The following is a 13,145-nucleotide window of genomic DNA, read 5'->3' as shown; positions in this document are numbered from 1 at the left end:
ACACTCGTCACGATCATATGTTCACAGTTTTGACTATATAGCATGTGTTGTTTTTATGTGAGAGGCATAAAGGTTAGACTCGTGTTTGCGTGCTCGGCGATTTTTTGGTGTTGAAAATAATGGAGCAGAGATTTTGTATTAATTTTTGTGTAAAAAATGGTATTAAGTGTTCAAAAACTCTTAAAATGTTGACAGTGGCGTACGGTGAGTCAACTTTGAGCAAAAAAATGTTTATAAGTGGTATAAGTTATTCCAAGAGGGCCGAGAAAATGTTAACGATGAACCTCGCTCTGGACGCCCCAGCACGTCAAAAATCGACGAAAATGTTCAAGAAGTGAAAGAAATTGTGTTGAAAAATCGTCGAATCACGATTAGAGAAATAGCTGATGATCTTAACATATCGTTTGGCTCATGCCAATCAATTTTAACGGATGTTTTGGGTATGACACGTGTGTCAGCGAAATTCGTTCCGAAACTGCTTAATTTTGATCAGAAGCAGCGTCGCATGAACATCGCCCAAGACATGTTGAACGACGTCAATGATGATCCTGATCTGCTCAAAAGGGTTATAACTGGTGACGAAACATGAGTATATGGTTATGAAGTCGAAACCAAAGCCCAATCATCCTAGTGGAAGAGCCCAGGAGAGCCAAGACCGAAAAAGGCACGCCAAGTTCGTTCGAATGTGAAGGTTTTGCTCACAGTTTTCTTTGATTACCATGGCGTTGTGCATCAAGAATTCCTACCACAAGGTCGTACGGTAAACAAGGATTATTACCTTGAGGTTATGCGGCGTTTGCGTGAATCAATAAGAAAAAAACGTCCGGAAGTGTGGAAAGAAAATTCATGGATTTTGCACCATGATAATGCACCTGCGCACACGTCGTTACTAGTGAGTACTTTTTTGACCAAAAACAATACTATCATCATGCCTCAGCCACCGTATTCACCAGACTTGGCCCCCTGCGACTTTTTCCTCTTCCCAAAATTGAAAAGGCCTATGAAAGGACGAAGATTTGCGACGATTGAGGAGATTAAGGCTGCATCGCTGGAGGAGCTCAAGGCAATACCCAAAAGTGCATTTCAGAAATGTTTTGACGACTGGAAAAAGCGCTGGCACAAATGCATTGTATCAGAGGGGGATTATTTTGAAGGGGATAACATAATTTTGGATGAATAAATGAATATTTTTTTATAAAAATGAAAAGTCACCTTACTTTTTGATCACACCTCGTATAGCTATGGATATAATTATTGACATTCAAGGTTTTCGTGATGCTGAGGAGAAGTTTATTCCAAAAGAAATCGCAGTTGTTGCAATTAATGCTCCTAATCATTGGTCACTGGATTATAATACCATCTTATCCAATTTACCTCAGAGCTCGACAAAACAATTGGCTTTCACAAAATTATCACGGCATCAAGTAACTCGACGGGAAAGTTAATCTAGAGCACTTCAAACAGTATCTACAAAAAATTACACGCCAAGCACACCGTATCTATAGAAGAGGACACAAAAAAGTTCAATATCTAATTAATATACTTTCTAGAAACATATATAATCTGGAAGGTATTTCTCTATCATTCAAAAATTTACCTGATGTCAAGGAAAGCGGACACCGTTGCACACATGGATTTCAAGCGGAAGCAAAATTTCATTGCGCGATACGTAACACTTACAAATTGAAACGCTGGTTAAACGAGCAAAATAGTCGTAATTCGTGCCGTAAAAGTGTTATCGCTGACAATCACAACGGAAGTAACATCGAAGAACAATCAGATTGTAAAATTTTTCAACAATCGGAGCATCAATATAAACCAGAAGTGCAAGGCGTAAATGAAGAAGAATATCCTACTAAACGAAGAAGAGAAGGAGCGAGACGAGATTGAAGAAGTAAACTCAGAAATTACTCAAGTAATCTCACTCGACCGATCACACCCGTCATATGAATTCGTTAAAAATTTTACATGTTCTACGCCAACTCAAATGCAGAAGTCCTTCCAGCTGACAAGCTATCGTGGATGAGGTCAAGCGCTATCGTCGCCAACATAAACGATTACAATCGACCTGGTCAATACTGGGTCGCTTTTTACGTCGACCAACACGGAAATGGAACATATTTCGAGCTATGGATATTGCCCTTGGATTCAAGATTCCTCCAACGACTACGTCGAAACTCTGTCCAGTATCAATGGAACACCATTCGGCTACAAGAAATTCTTTATATCCGCAATAAACTTGCGGACAATACTACTGCGTTTTTTATTTTATGTATAACGGCTATAATCTTAATCAATTTCTCAAGTTATTTTCTAATAAACTCACAAACAACGACTGCATAATCATAAAATTATTTCATAAATTTTTTCTTTATAATAAAGGAAAATGTGTGAAAAAACCTATTATATGCCGTAGTATTCAATCTTGTACTTTTAAAAAGTAAAAATGTATAAAGATTTATTGTAACAATAAATATTTTTCTTTTATAACTTTTAAACCTAGTTTATTTTCTTTCATTCTCCCTATATTATAATGTTAACATTTTATTTCACGCTTTCAGTATTATCTGACTGAAGCAACGTCATAAATCAATCTCCTTTTGTAACTTTTAAAATTCAATATGAAAAAAATTTCAGAAAGTTTATTTTCTAATAAACTATAAATTAAAACTCATGCTCATTCTTGTTTTGATGATTCGATAAAAAGACAAAAACTTCGTATTGTTTCTTGATGTTATAAATCTGTCACCTTTTGTAGATTTCAAAATTTAATATAAGAAATTATTTGAAAAGATATATTATTCTCTTAGAAACTACAAACCATATAATTATTTTTGTCTGATTCTGTATTGTTCCTATGTAGCATTTCTTTGTTACCTTTCTTTTAAAAAAGTTTTTTCTTTTAGCCTTTGAAAGACACAAGAGTTTCCGACTTTTCTTTTGTAATCCCCACTAGTCCTTTCCTTCATTTTTTCCTTACTCCACCCTCACGGCCAACAAATTTTTCCCCCGAAACGTCATTTTCCATCTATTCATCTCGTGGGCAGCTATGGGAGCAGCCAATCAACTCTTGGGCAGCCATGGGAATTTTAAATCGGAACGCTCTACTTCTAGTCCGGGAGGTAATGACACAAATTTTCAACTAATATCGACAAAGCTGATTTTTATTTATACAGTTATTTTTGTGTTACAAATGAATAAAATGAACGTTAGCCCACGATTCCGCGGGACGGGGGGCTTCCACAGTGTCTCAACAATGTAAAAAAAGAGGTGTTAATATTAACGAAAAGTTAATATCGACAAAGCTGAAAATTTTTGTACTTATTATTGAAAACATGAAATGTCGAAAGGATACCATCAGCCGCGACAATTGAGAAACGTCGTGCGTCAGTCACTCATACTAATACGTGAAAAAAATACGGTAATTATGCAGTATAGGGGACTCAGTTCCAATCATGTTGACCTTGACACATGTTATAGAGGCAAGGATACTAAACAACTTTTCCTTATAAATTAATTGGCGCTCTCGTACAGTTTTCGAGATATACTTAGAGAAAAAAAAACAGTTTTTCTTAATTATTTTCAAAAATATTCATTTTACAAAAAAAAGGGTCAAACAAACAATGAAGCTCGTGATAAGCTCTACAATAAAGATTATAAACATATTTTACCTTACTTTAATACTTTAGTCGTTATAATAAAAAAACTATTTTAAGAGACACTGGAAGCTCCCCGTCCCGCGGGATTGTGAGCTGACGGTCATTTTATTCATTTGTAACACGAAAACAATTGTACAAATAAAAATCAGCTTTGTCGATATTGGTAAAAAATTTGTGTCATAATCTCCCGGACTATTCTACCTGGTGCCACCCACGTGAGTGCCTGTCATTCAAATTGCTCCTGACAGTATCGGATCCACCCCTCCTCGCCATTTTACCTAATTATCACCTAATTATTACCTACTTAATACCTTTTGTCAGAAACCCCTGCTGTGTGACCTCCTTTGCCCCTTCCCCCGTCTGGGACCCAAAACCCCTGCTGTGTGACCTAGTTTCCCCCCACCCGGTTGACGTCATTTGTTTTAACGCCCTATGACGCCCCACATACTACTTACGGGGGTCTCTTAAATTTTCCTGTTTAACAACATGTTTCAAGGAGATTCAAATCGACGCCGGACACCCGTGACAATTCCCTTGTTAGTTATAAAGTTAAAAAATACAAATTTAATTCTTAATTACAGGCCCAGTATAACTAAAGAATAAAACTTCAATTCATATTTGCAGAAAATGTAATTAAGAATTAAAAATTTATTTGTCAGTTTTTACACTTATAATTAACAATTAAAATTTATTTATCGATTAGTATAGTTATAATTAACGATAAAAAATTTAATTCTAAATTGTAGAAACCGTGTAATTAAGAATTAAAAATTTATTTGTCTATTGTTATATTTATAATTAACAATTAAAATTTTATTTATCGATTAGTTTAGTTATGATTAACGATTAAAAATTTAATTTTTAATTGTAGAAGCCGCGTAATTAAGAATTCAAAATTTAATTATCAATTGCAAGCTGTATAATTAATAACTAAAAATCCAATTGTTAATTTACTTTAATTGTAATTGAAAATTAAAAGTTTATTTATTAATTATTAACTATATAATTAATAATTAGAATTTTAACTATTAATTAGTTTAGTTGTTAATTGACAATTAAAATTTTAATTATTAATTAAAGAAAGCTTTAATTAAGAAGAATAATTTTAATTATTTAATTATTAATATCTAATTACAAATTTTGCAATCCTGAATGGTTTTTGGTGCTGAATAATAATTTTATAATTTTTAATTTTTACAGTTAAACTGCGCGCCGCATATTCGTTGGACGTGAAATACAGTCATGCAGCCGGAATAATAGTATTAATGCTACAAGAAGCATATTCCCTCCCCTCTCCCCGGGAAAACTGTAAATTATTTTATTGCAAAAAAATAACACCTCCTCAGCCAAGGTTCGAACCTGGATCTATTAAATTCCGTGCGAACGTCCTACCACTTTCAAGTACCGAATCAAATATTTCATGTTATTTTTTGTCATGGGCGCCCATATAACTTTTTTCAAAGGGGGGCAGAGTGTACATATACTTAGCTATAAATATATATGTGTGTGTGCGTGTGCGTGTGCGTGCGTGCGTGCGTGCGTGTGTGTGGTGTATACGCACGCACACACACACACACACACACACACACACACACACAATTTTTGTTCACGTGCGAAGGACTAAGGGTTAAAAAATAAAATACTTCATTTGATATAAATGAAACGATGAAAAATAATTATTTAGAAAAAGCAAATTTCAAATTTCTTGAATTTTTTGAAAATACGTCTAATACACTTGCTACAAAACTTTCCTTATTATTAAAAACAAATGCCCGATGGATGCTTAACATGCATAGACTATCCAAACGATCTTCACTCATCGTAGATCTGAGCCAAGTTTTTACCTGTCTCAAAGTGCTAAATGATCTTTCAATTGTGCAGGTAGTAGGTGAAAGGCAAATTAAAATTTTCATTGCTTGTGCTATTGCTTTAAAAAATTGGCAGTGTTGCAATAAGTCGAGTATTAATGTCTCATCTGTTATAACGATGTCATTATTATTCCAATAATTATACCATATTTCAGCTTCTGCATTAAAGTTTTCTATGTGATAGAAGTCATTAATTATTTTAATTGTGTCCATAAATTCTTTCTGATTCTTTTTTCTGAGATAATATGGATGCAAATTGTAAAGCGAAAACGCAGCATTATTTTGAGAAAAAAATCTGTTATTTAATGAACTTAAGAGAGAATCGAGATAAGGTATGAAAATAGACTTTTTGTAATAATCCATAACAGATTTGGCATCATAATTTGCACGATATGTTTGTTTACCAACTATCCTTGGAATCTTAAATTCTACTTCAAAATGTTGAGCAACTGCTGTTGCAGTTTTAAATATAATGTCGAAAGTGCTATCTAAATCAGACTCTCTATGTCTCCTGAATGTATCTAGTAAAATATTTACATGCTTTTGAACCGAAACCATATCCACAGAAATACCTTGAAGAGCATTAGTCACAGGTTCAAGCATTGCAGAGTATTTTGCAATAATTTGCATACATACTATAAAAGAAGTTTCTGATGTAGCACTTGACAGTTGCTGTGCTCGAGCTCTAGTAGCACGGTTGACTTCAGCGTTTGTGGGTAAAGAATCGAGAACCTTTTTAATTTCAATAAAATTTTCAGAAAACACTCTAATGCTCTTGTATTTTGCGGACCATCGTGTCTCACATAACATAGGAATGTTACAAATTAAATTCCTTCGAAGAGTACTTTCACGAAAAAATTTGATTACTTCTTTTATGGTGCCAACAGTATTTTGAACGTCACGCACAATATTCAGGTCATTCACAACGAGATTAAGTCTATGAGAAGCACAATGGAAAAATAATGCTTTATTGTGTTTATCTCGAATTAGTCTTTGAACGCCGCCTTCAGTACCAGCCATTGTTGAACATCCATTAAAGCCTAAACCTACTAATTTTGACATATTTATATCATTTCTCTTGCAAAATGAGAGAATTTCTAATGCAATATGCTCTGCATTAAGTTTCTCTAGAGGAACAAAACCGAGAAACTCTTCGCATATCCTGGTTGAAACGCTATCATTATTCTTTTCTACAAATCTGACCCCTATCGACAGCTGCTCGATTCCTGAAATATCTGCAGTTTCATCCGCGAGCAATGAAAATGCAATGGTGTTTTCGTTATTAATCTTTTCAATAATGTTTTTACGTATGACAAGTCCACAGATATTAAGCAATTCATTTTGTACTCGATGCGAAGTGTATTTTGTTCTTACTGTACAAGTTTTAAAATGTTCTTCCAAAACACTATCACCTGTCTCAATTCTGAATTTCAATAGATCCTGGAAATTTCCTGAGTCTGACTGTTTTCCGCGCAGTGCTAGATCGTGAGTACCACAAAAAACGATACTCGATATTATTGAACGCAGTTTGTCTCTATTTTTCACAATTAACTCGTTATTTGCGTCGTTGAGTTGTAAATCTATTGATTATTTCTTATTTGTAATAACATCGCTAAATAATTTTGATTTCATTATTGCTTCTTTATGCCATTCCGTTTGAGAATGTTTTTTAGCACTATCGTGAAAATCTTTATATTTAATGAAAACTGTAATGATAAATGCTCCCTGAATTCCTCGTTTTATACTAGGTCTAAATAGTATACAATGTACGCATAAAGCACCTTTTAGTTTTTTGGAGTATGCTAACCACGGATATTGGTATAACCATTCCAAACGAAAACATCTGTTTTGGTTTTCCCCTAGATCATCCTTGAAATTATACGTTTTATCAGGATTCCAAGGATTGGTCAACAAATCATATTTTTCTGCGTCGTTAAGTTTTAAAATATTACTGAGTTCAATGTAGTTACCAATATCATGCAATAATTTATCAGATTCAGACGATTCAGATGTAACATGCTCGGATTTAAGGCTTGTACAAGGCGCTACAAAAGTATCCCGGGTTTCTTTTTCTTTGACAATAATGTTTTAGTTCGGTGATTTGTGTCTATCACTTCTGTTGTCATCATTTTTCATGTCACAGCCATGAGATTTTTTGGGTGATGGTAATTCATTTTTATTTGCTGCTGGCCTTTTTGTTTGAAAAAACTTTCTTATATCCATAATAATTTCTGATCTGCAAATAGGAATTACTCTACAGTATATAAGTTTTTCTCTCAAAAACTAAGAATATATGTATATGTTACAGTAAAAGCGTAAAATTCAGCAAGTGTATACACTTACTAGTCGATATATGCATTTATGTAAGATTTTAGCAAAAGTATCAACTAATGTAAGTATAAAAATATCTACTATTCTCAGTAAATGTATTCATTTACTAGACAATGTATACATCTGCTATAACACAATATAGTAGATATATAATGTATGCTTTTACTGGTAATGTGGGCAGCGGCCACGTATTCCTTTTTGGAATGTACATTACCAATGATTAGATACCATTTTCCTTTTTCGATTAGATAGATACTAAGAGCATTCTTCGTTATATGACTAATGATCGGATTTTCCATTACTAAGGAAACTTCCATTTAGATAATCGAACCTTTCAGTTTCAAAGTTTTGTTTTTGATAAAAGGTGATATCATTCGAAAGAATGCAACGAAAGAGGGAAATGCGTATTAGCATCACCATATAAATATAGGCATCAGGAACCGCAGCGGCAGTTCCTCGTTATTCGTCAAAGTGAAAACTCTGTATCTTTAATTGTAAACTACAATTAAGACATTATTGTAAAAGAAAAAAGAAATAAATTCTTTTTTTGAAATAATAAACTTGGCGAATCTTACAGTAAAAGTTTAAATTTCGTTGCTTGTAAATACATTTACTTATCAAATTAATAGGTATATACATTGACTAGTAAGTGCATACATCCACCAAATTAGCACATTTACTGTAACATATATAAATTCTAAGTAAATGTCTACAGGTAATAATATAAACTTATGTATACTTACATATAAATACACTTTTGTGTTTCATTCAGAGTGCCACTATTTTTATTGCATGAAAAACGTAGTATGAAAGTCTAATGTAAAATAGCACAAGGCCGAATTTATATATACGGAGGCACTGGGATAATATCAAATTTGAATTCCTAAAAGTATCAAGGTGAACACTGTCACTGTGTAGGAACGACTAAAATGTTTCATCGAAATGCTGGAAGCAACGATGAAACAAGTGATGATCGCTCTTGACACTCTGCACTGTTTCGAGCTCGAGGTTTCCGTAAAGAGAAACGCTATCGACTTCCAGAAGAAAAAATATCAATGAGTTCGCTCGTTCTTAAAACGGAAGCAGTTCCCGTGGATATAAAATGTTTCAATGCCAGAATAATATATAAAATATCTTGTTAACTAATGATTTTTCGATAATTCTACCTTAATACTTTTGTATGCAGAATAATCAGAAGAATCATACTTCATACTATGTAAAAAAATTATATAATTCCATTTAAAAAATGGCGATGACCTCCATGTGATCTTAAAAAGTAGAATTTAAAAAAAAATTAATTTTACCATTATTTGTCCCCCTCCAAACCTTATAACTTTTGTACATGAAACATTTTTCTAAAATGTATTGTTTGCGCGATATTCCACCTGTTACGTTTGAAATTTTTAATACCCTGTATACCAGGCATGGCCCACAAACTATAGCTCGAGCTTCTCCGCTTCCCCTTCCACACGCGCGAGTCACGTGCACATACTGTAGCATAGTAGGAACCGAGAGCGGTCGTATGGAGGGGATAGGTGGATCGCGGAGTCAGAAGGAAAGACGGGAAGAAGCAACCGTGCGAAGAGGGAGCATGTTCTCCTCCTCGCATGCTTCGTGGGCGCCCACGGGGCCATGCTTGCTGTATACCATACTTTTCAAAAAAAGGTAAAAAAAAGGCGGTATTTATGTGTGTGCGCGCACCTTATCTTTAATTTTACCTAAAAACACAAGTGATACTATTTCTGTATTTTAACAAAGAAATTTTTCTATGCTAACCCATGTGGTACTCTCTTTAATTTCTATACGAAACCTAAGTGATTGTATTTCTGCATTTTCATTGAAAAATCTTCCTATTTCTAACCCAAGTAGTATTTACTTAAAAATAAATATTTTTTATTTATTTAATCCAACCTAAATGTATTCTTCCCAAAAAATGTATGAAATCTTTAAATTGCGCCATTTATAAAGAGAATATGTTGCTCTTTGAAATAATTGCTGTACTACTTTTAACAAATAAAATGCAAGTGATAGTATCTTTATTTTTTAAATAAAATCCAAGTGGTATCTTTAATTCCTTTCTAAATAAAATTCGAGTGATACTATCTGTGTATTTCTATTGAAAAATTTTTCTGTTTTAACCTAAGTAGATGTACTTAATTTTAAAAAGTTTCAAAGGAATATATAACATTTAATCTTAAAGAATTAAGGAAAAAACAGAAATGAGAAAGTTTTATTAAAATATAAAATTTTTTAACTACAAAAAATTGCCGCTGCTAGATAAAAAAAGCAATGAAAAGAAGTGACATAAGAAAGAATGCGATAAATGTAACACTTGTAAGATACGCGTTATAAAATAAAGTAATTACGCGAAGTAAGTTAATGAGTAAATTTCTTCAACACTTGTTTCTTTTACAAGTAACATTGTAAATTATTATCTTTTACAAGTAACATTGTAAATCATTATAATTTTTACAAGTAACATTGTAAATTATTATAATTATCTAAGTTACCATAACTATTATAATAAATATTTTACAACATTTTATTTAGATATTTAAACATCTAGCAGCGGCAATTTTTTGTAGTTAAAAAATTTTATATTTTAATAAAACTTTCTCATTTCTGTTTTTTCCTTAATTCTTTAAGATTAAATGTTATATATTCCTTTGAAACTTTTTAAAATTAAGTACATCTACTTAGGTTAAAACAGAAAAATTTTTCAATAGAAATACACAGATAGTATCACTCGAATTTTATTTTGAAAGGAATTAAAGATACCACTTGGATTTTATTTAAAAAATAAAGATACTATCACTTGCATTTTATTTGTTAAAAGTAGTACAGCAATTATTTCAAAGAGCAACATATTCTCTTTATAAATAGCGCAATTTAAAGATTTCATACATTTTTTGGGAAGAATACATTTAGGTTGGATTAAATAAATAAAAAATATTTATTTTTAAGTAAATACTACTTGGGTTAGAAATAGGAAGATTTTTCAATGAAAATGCAGAAATACAATCACTTAGGTTTCGTATAGAAATTAAAGAGAGTACCACATGGGTTAGCATAGAAAAATTTCTTTGTTAAAATACAGAAATAGTATCACTTGTGTTTTTAGGTAAAATTAAAGATAAGGTGCGCGCACACACATAAATACCGCCTTTTTTTTACCTTTTTTTGAAAAGGTAATTTTGTACTGATATCACGCGTTTTGTAGTGTTAAGCAATAATATACTTTTATAGACTTAAAGTTAAACGTAATTACCACATAGGTTAGCATAGAAAAATTTTTCTGTTAAAATACACAAATAGTACCACTTGGGTAAATACTACTTGGGTTAGGAATAGGAAGATTTTTCAATGAAAATGCAGAAATAGAATCACTTAGGTTTTGTATAGAATTAAAGAGAGTACCACATGGGTTAGCATAGAAAAATTTCTCTGTTAAAATACAGAAATAGTACCATACGATATACATGCATCACATCACATGAGATGCGCATGACGTGCATAATGCATTATATATCCTCGTTTAACATTAGTTAGTTGAAAAACAACAAGGATAAATGATGCATCGCATGTTATGTTATGCGTGAATCGCATGTTATGTTATGCATGAAAAGGAACGCACCCATAATCACATAAAACGGCTATAATGAGCACCACTCCGTGTCGAAAACGTATACAAGTTTCTCTTAGCGACGATCGGCAAAAAGAATGTCGTCTGTCCCGCAAACCGAGATATATTGCCGATTCAGTTCAGGTTACGGGTTAGGAAAGCCATGATATCACGACAATCATTGTCGCGACACTCGCGGCCATCGTGATGCATCATATGGTTGCATGCGGGCTGATATAGTGTAGAGTCCCTAGAAGTAGAGAGTCTGGACATCTGCCCCTAAAATGTCGGTGATGAATATGTCAGTGTATGTACATATATGTATACATATGTATACCTTATGTGTGTGTATGTTTATCATTGTGTGCACATAAACGTGTTGTATGCTGTTATCGCATTGGCTAAAGAGGATTAAATAAGGATCCGTATTGGTGCTGCCATTTTAGGTGCAGTCCAATCACGTGGAACCCCGAAATGTCCAGACTCTCCACTTCTAGGGACTCTAATATAGTGTAGTAACGAGCGCCACTCGTTACTCGTGTCGAAAAAATGTACTGGACAAGATTCGCTTGGCGACGATAATAATAATGACGTATCTTAAATGTAAATCGTCGAGATTTGGACTTTGCGTCGCGATATCTCCGCTCGTAGGGCACGGAGAGAAAAAATAAAAACACTTTTATTATGCAATTTTCCCCAAGCTATCGATTGAGACTACTCGGAACTTGATCGGTTCAGCCGTTACTGAGATCTGATAATCTCATTATGCTTGAACTCGCTGACTCGCGTAAAAGAGGCACTGGTCTTTCTCGCTGACGCTGATGATGACGCTAACGCTGATGATGAAAAAAAAAAAAAAAATACCGCGAGACGCGACCGCGCCTCCTGATATTATTTTTAAACAAATATTTACGTATATTTTTATTTTTAATTAATTTATAAATTACAAACAAAAATTATTTGGTTGGCAATTATAAAATCATTCTAAATTCAAAAATTAAAATATGAAAATCCAGGGGGGGGGGCATATGCCACCCCTTGCCCCTCCTCATGGGCGCCCATGTTTTTTGTTAAATGTTTTTGAGTGGTATAAATATAATTTTTGAAATATTTTTTATAGATTCTTAAAACTTCTTTTAACCAGTGTTTTATAGATTCTTAAAACTTCTTTTAACAAGTGTTACCATTTTTAAGTTTCAAAACAATTTTAAAATTATAAGAAAATTCTCTCTTTTTCAAAATATTTTATGCAATTTTTTAAGAAATATTTTTTGGAAACATTTCTCAATATTATGTATTAAAGATCAAAAATTTGTAGTCTATTAGTCGACTTTTCGTCGACTATAGTCTTTCATAAAAGATTTTTATAAAATTTTTGTTTTTATGTAGTCATATTTTGTACAATGTGCAGTTTTTAATTTTTTATGATAAAGTAATATGGTATAATCTAGCATTTTGCTTGACAACTGTTTACAAATTATTGGACTAACAAACACTTATTAATTGTATATACTGACATTATTCAAATTTTTATGTAGTGTGTGTAATGAAAAGATATAGATAATACAGATAAATAATTTTTTATTATTTTTCAGTTTTTAATTCTTTAATTGAGAAAGATTTATATGTGTGCTCTGAGAAAGTGTAACCGTGCATTTATGAACG

This window comes from Solenopsis invicta, chromosome 6, assembly GCF_016802725.1.
Source record: "Solenopsis invicta isolate M01_SB chromosome 6, UNIL_Sinv_3.0, whole genome shotgun sequence".
NCBI lineage: Eukaryota > Metazoa > Arthropoda > Insecta > Hymenoptera > Formicidae > Solenopsis > Solenopsis invicta.
Note: the sequence above shows the minus strand (reverse complement) of the source record.